The sequence below is a fragment of the Ornithorhynchus anatinus genome, chromosome 7 (assembly GCF_004115215.2).
Source record: "Ornithorhynchus anatinus isolate Pmale09 chromosome 7, mOrnAna1.pri.v4, whole genome shotgun sequence".
In the NCBI taxonomy this organism is placed as follows: Eukaryota; Metazoa; Chordata; class Mammalia; order Monotremata; family Ornithorhynchidae; genus Ornithorhynchus; species Ornithorhynchus anatinus.
The window spans coordinates 16187473-16194591 of record NC_041734.1 but is presented as its reverse complement, the minus strand read 5'-3'; positions in this window follow the sequence as shown (position 1 = coordinate 16194591).

The window sequence follows — 7119 nt, the reverse complement described above, 5'->3', positions numbered from 1 at the left end:
CTCTTCCCCTGAGACTTTGAGCCCCATGTGAGAAAGGGATGGGTCCAATCTGATAATCTTGGATTTACCCCAGGGCTTAGTTCAGTACATGAAACAAAATACCACTATTATTATTATTAATGGAATAGCTAAATAATTTGGGTACTATTCATGCAGCAATAGTCCAGCATGAGCTTGATTTGTCCAAAGCCTAAGTGACTCCAAAGGAGTGAATTAGTCACATCTGAAAGTGGTATTCACTCAAACAGATAAACTTACTGAATGTAGGCAGTGCCTATGTGAATATCCTTCCTGAGGGATTCTTTGTGGACCAAAAGAGTGATTTCAGCTTCCAAAAATGCCTCTCCTCTAGGAGAACCCAGTTCTTCCTTCAATAAAGAAAATAATAAATGTCTCTTCCGTGTGGAAGATTATCTCTATGACTTCAGTTCATTGTTCCCAATGATAACTACAAATATGTACCAGACAAAACACAATAATTCATCTGTTGTGAAACTAAGTATAAAAAAAACTGATGAAGTTTGAGGTTGCATATTTTTCTAAGCAGAGTCCCGAAAGATTCTTGCAGACCACACCCAGCACAGTGTAATTAATGTATTCTGAGTAGCTAATGTATCTAAACTTCAGTGAGCAAATAATCCCCTTGTGTTGAATTTGGGGCTTCCTGTGGGGATATCTGCTATCGATAATGAGATGTAAGGCTTGAGTTCTGACTGGGATGTGCGTGCTTGGTAATATCTTCTGATTAAAGCCCGCTTAATTAGTATAAATCTCCTTCTCCTATAAACTCTTACAGGACGCTTTGTTGACAGCAACTTAGGTTCCCAGGATCTCCTTTTTATTCCCTTGATTTATTTTGTTTTGAATGTTGATTTCCTCATAACTATTTTTACCCCAAACTTGAGATGTAGTGGATTGCTTTTTCCTATTTGATAGTACCCATGGAAACTTAAAGCCTTCCTATTCACTGGGACATTTCATGAGGGGAACAGTGTACTCGTAGAATATTTGTTGAGTACCTACTCGGTGCAGTGCTAGGCACTTGGGACATATAGCATAAATAAGTGACATATTTCCTGCCCACAAGGAGGTCACACTCGAAACAAGAAGATCAAACATCAAATTAATTACAATAATCCACATGGCACCAAGGAATTTTATAGAGAGCATATAGTTCTGAGAGAGACCACTGTATGGAATGACTGGACACAGTCAGATCAGTCATAAGGGAAGTTCAACGGCATTGCTCATAAGAAACTCCTCCAACCCCAGTATTTTGAGAACATGGTGAGAAAGCGGGATTGGGCAGAAGGGAAACTCAAGTTTAATGGAGGTATTGGAAAGGACCGATGGTGTTTGAGGCCTTGGGCTCTGAGCCAAGACCGATTTCAGGCCCAGTATTCCTAAAAGCCCTGACCGCTTACCACCCATCATTTCTAGAATTAAGCATTCCAGAATCCTTTGAGACAGAGTAATGGCCCTTCCCCATTTCATCTCCTGCACCAGGTTTTCCCCTGGCCCAGCTGCAACTCACAGCCTCCCCACACCGGCACCTCTGTTGTCTTTGGTAAAAAGCCAGTGTCCAGCTCGGTAGCGTGCCCTGACCAAGTGAAAGGTTGGTGTTAAACCAGACATCAGCCCGTCATCATGAATCGCTTCCCCTCCACCCCACCTGCAAGTGGTGAACTTGCTTGGGAGAGCAGATTCTAAACTTAAGTCACTGAGCCGGACTCTCGTAATCTTTAATTTTCTTAACTTGAACTTTTGCCTGTTTCATTAGCATCGAAATCAAAGAACGATCGGTGCATTATTGCAAGCACTCCACCATGGGAGTGGTAGCACCTTGCAGACATCTGGCTATTCCATAATATCCATGCTATCCACAAAGAATTACTTTAAACAATATTTTGGCTGTGGCTTAAACCAATAAAAGGCACACTATTTCAAGGTCAGATGGCAGCAAATTATACCCTGGGTTTAACTTCCCTGACATTTTTAAAAGGGTATGAATCATGATCTGATATTGTAAAGTGTCTGGATCACATGCTGATATTCCACTACTTCAGCTAAATAACTTCTTGAATCATCCATGCTGGTAGTTGGTGAAAAAAGTTACATTTTGGTTTTCAGGATTTCTTGTGTTGCCTTTAGAAGCCAATCAAAATGCCATCTGCTTTAAGATATTTTTGCTTCAGGAGCTGAGCACGTTTTGTTGTTAGAAGCACATACTTTATCTTCCAGCATTTGAGAAGGCAAAACAAAGTAATTAAGCTTTATCAGATGAACATTTTTGTCAACACGCCATGATCCCTTCTGGTTTCAGGTGCCTAGCCAGTGAGGTCCTATTTCCTTTTCTTGGAAGGTCATTAGGCAGAATGTGCCCTTCCTCTCTCAATCAATCAGTCATATTTATTGAGCATTTACTGTGGCAAGAGCACTGTACTAAGCACTTGGGAGAGTACAAAATAAAAGAGTTGGAAGGTACATTGCCTTCCCACAACAAATTTATATGTCAAAGCCTGTCTAAAATCACATCTCTTCCAAGAGGTTTTCTTTGACTAAGAGTGAGAAACTGGATATAAATAATAGGTGCAAATTAATTAATAAATGTGTACCTAAATGAATGAATGCTGAGGTGGCTGATGGGATGCTTGAGAAGATGGAGAGAGAAATCATTTTGAGAGGTAATAATAGTGGTTCAGCAGTGTGCTAAGCATTGCGGTAAGCACAAGATAATCAGAGCAGACAGTCCTCGCTGTACACATGCCACATATTCTAGGAGGTAGGTAGAACAGATGTCTCCATTTTAACAGATGAAAATCAGAGACAAGTGGCTTGTCCAAGGTCACACTGCAGGCCAGTGGCAAACTGGAATTGAAACTCTCATCTTCTGGCTCCTAGACTTGTGCACTTCCCCTGGACAATGGAGCTTATTTTGAGTCATTCCTTAGGAAAAGACAAAAACAGGGTTAATTGGGTTTTATGTATGGTATTTGTTAAGTGCTTACTATGTGTCAGATACTGTTATAAGCACTGGAGTAGATACAAGGTAATCAGATTGGTCACGGTCCATGTCCCACATGGGGCTCACAGTCTTAATCCCCATTTTACAGATGAGGTAACTGAGACACAGAGAAGTAAAGTGACTTGCCCAAGATCACACAGCAGACAAATGGTAGAGTCAGGATTAGAACTGAGGTCCTCTGATTCCCAGGCCCATGCTTTCCCACTAGACCACACTTACTCCACGGCATAGTTTCGCCATGAAAATTTTGCACATCCCAAGACAATGAGGACTGGAAGGCAGTACAGTAGTTATGAGATACTTAGCTCACCGTAAGGCTCACATCACTCTGTGCTCACAGAATGGAGATTAGAAGCATTGTTCTCATATAACATTCTCTTTTTGAAAATGTTAGTTCAAATGAAAACATAGTTCAAAATGGTTTTGAAAGATCGTTTCACTGGAGAAATTTGAGGAGTGGAACAATAATAAAAATAATAAAGGTGATAACTTAAGTGCTATGTTCCAAACACTGTGCTAAGCACTGGGATGGATACAAGATAATCAGCTCAGACACAGTCCCTGTCCCACACAAGGCTCACAGTCTAAGTAGGAGGGAAGCTCCTTTTATTTTTACTAATATTGAGCAGGAATCTGGCCATTAATCAAGATTTCTAGAACTTTGGGAGCAAGTGTCTTCAAAGACTGATCTTCAAAAAGGTAGGCCACTTGAGGAATGAAATAGCATGTGTATTTACACCTAACACTGTAAATCATCAATATGAAAAAATAGAATGAAGGTATAAAGATTAATCACATGATGTATATGCTTATATAAGTGATTTTCATCCCCACTGCCTCATCAATAGTACCACTTACCCTTCTTCATTCTTCAGATCGAGACAGGGCTATTTCACCAGTTACTATGGGAGGGGGAATCAAAAAATGTGATTGCTGATGTTAAGAAGGAGGAAAAGAGTCACAGCTTGGCCTAGTGGGAAGAACACAGTCCTGGGAGTCAGAGGACCTGGGTTTTAATCCCTGCTCTGTCACTTGTCTGCTGCATAATCTTGGACAGGTCACTTAACTTCTCTGTGCCTCAATTACCTCTTCTGTAAAATGAAGAATAAGACTGTGAGACTTATGTGGGACATAGACTATGTTCAACCTGATTATCTTGTATCTATCCTAATACACAGTAAGTGATTAACAAATACCAGTTCTCATCTCAAATCACCTGGTCACTGGCTGTAGCCTCCCATTATCAAGGTTGAAATCAAAGATTTGGAAACCAGTATGTTTAAGGTCATGAGGACTTCTGGATGATGGTTACCATGCCAGATCCCCTCCACTGATGAAGTGGGTGGGGCTTACCCATCCTATATGGATATTGGACATACTGAGGGACTGTAAAACCCCAGAACTCAAAGAAATCAATGGCTCACAGAGCCAGGTACTCTCCCTAGCACTTAGCACAGTGCTCTGTACCCAGTTATCCTTAAGCACAAATAGTGCAGGAGGGAGTATACATCTTGCATTGGTCTATTTGAATACACTCTCATACATGGATAGGATCCCTTCATCAGTAGCTTCATCACCAAAACCAAAGTGCATATATCTTCACCATCGTCAGTGGTTTTTATTGAGCACTTACTAGATGCAGAGTACTGTGCTAAGTACTGTGCTAAGCACTTGGAGAGTACAATATAACAATAAACAAACACATTCACTCCCCACATGAACTTACAGTCTATATGGGGAGGCAGACATTATTCCCTCTCACACACATAGACATAATATACACACATATACAATACACACGTGCGCACACATACACACCTGCTACCAACCTGGAAATAAGCCTTTTTTTCCTCCCCTCTGGAGACAACTTCTCTTCCCTAAAATGATTCAGCTGTTGAAGCATATATTAGCAGGAGGCAGGCACTCTTATTATGAAGATTATAAATAAATCAGCTCACTGTTTAATCCTGCTTTTCACCAATGCACAGTTTCATCAGTTGGACAAGACCTTTGTTTTCTCAAAGACTCTCCTCGGGGGGGTGGGGAGGGGAGAAGGGTGGCAGAGGAGGAGGAGGAGGAGGAGGAGGAAGAGGAGGAGGAAGGCTGGCCTGGAGACAACTGGAAGAGCCTGAAACGCAGTCTGTCAGTGGGGCTGATGTCAGGGTTCCTGGAGAAGGCACTGGGCTGGATCAGGTGCAACATAAGCCATTGGGGGCTGGGGATTTGTCTACCAACTCTTTTGCATTGTACTCTCTAAAGGGCTTAGTACAGTGCTCTGCACATAGTATGCACTCAATAAATACCTTTGATGATGATAATAGTAATGACGGTACTTGTTAAGCACTTATTATGTGTCAAGCTCTGTTCTAAGTGCTGGATGAAGATGTGGTTCAAAAAGAATGGTTTTGACTGCATTTCTTGACCAAGAGAGGCTTGATTGATCTCGGTTCAAACCCAGATATCACCTTGTCCCCTCCTACCTCACCTCACTTCTCTCCTTCAACAACCCAGCCCACACACTTTGCTCTTCTAGTACTAACCTTCTCACTGTGCCCAGATCTTGCCTGTCTCGCCGCCAACCATTGGCCCATGTCCTACCTCTGGCCTGGAATGCCCTCCCTCCTCAAATCCAACAAACGGTGACTCTCCCCCACTTCAAAGCCTTATTGAAGGCACATCTCCTCCAAGAGCCCTTCTCAGACTAAGCCCCACTTTTCCTCATCTCTCACTCTCTTCTGCGTAGTCCACACTTGCTCCCTTTTCTCTTCCCTCCCCATCCCAGGCCCAGAGCCCTTATGTATAAATCTGTAATTTTATTTATTTGTTTTGATGTCTGTCTCCCCTACTCTATACTGTGAGCTCGTTGTGGGCAGGGAATGTTAATTGTTAATTGTTTTATTGTACTTTCCCAAGTGCTTAGTACAGTGCTCTGCACACAGAAAGTGCTTAATAAATACGATTGATTGAATGAATGAATGGAAAAAATAGCTCCAGAAACTCATTTGCCTTGGTCACATAGGTTCTACTGGTTCTTTCAAAGCATAATAATCTGATGATCTAAAGGTCAGCCAAAGTTTCACAGTGTGAACCTGACAGAATTTTTAACATGGCAACAGGGTAGTTTCATGAAGCCAAACTCCAACCTGGTTCACTCACACCTGTGGGGCCTGGGGGATTGAGTCTACATGGGACTTGTCTGCTGTGTGACCTTGGGCAAGTCACTTCACTTTTCAGTGCCTCAGTCTACAAAATGGAGATTAAGACTGTGAGCCCCCCATGAGACAGGGACTGTGTCCAATCTAATTCACTTGTACCCACCTCAGTGCTTAGTACAGTGCCTGGCACATAGTAAGTGCTTAACAAATGCCATAATAATAATAATGGGACTGAGTTATGTGCCCTACGTCCATGGATGACCAGTGAAACAGTAGGTGTCATCAAAATATGACCAAGCGCTCAATAAATATGATTGAATGAATGAATGAACCCTCCCCTTCTGAGCTAAGAGCGATTAGCCAATCAGGAAGACACTCTAACTGCAGAAGAGTCAGTCTCCCACCCTCACCTGTAGGGAGAATGAGAATCAAATTCAATGTTACATGCATTTAAAGTAGAGCCAAGAGTTAAGTTCCACAGATAGCTCTATTTCATTATGCCAAATTGGAAAATATTCTTATTTATTACTCTCCTTAGTAGGATTTCTTTGTCTTTAAATATGGTGTCAGCATTAACCATGAAAATGCTTTCTAGAAGGTGAGTAGCATTCCACCTAGGGAAAAGTGTAATTAATTCTTTAATTACTAAAGAACAGAAAAACTTCTGGGGTATATCTTACTGAAATCTCATACAAAACCTCAAACGTCTCTGGCATCCAGGAGTGAAGTCATTTATAGCAGATCTGAAAGATGTCTTCAAAAACTGTCAGTTATTGAAGTGGATGTTTTTCCCCACTGTGGGGTTAATAATACAGCTTCCTCGCTTCCTATTTTTTAATGATAATTCGTTCAATCATATTTATTGAATGCTGTATGCAAAACACTGTACTAACTGCTTGAGAGACTATAATTCAGCAACAAACAGACACATTCCCTGCC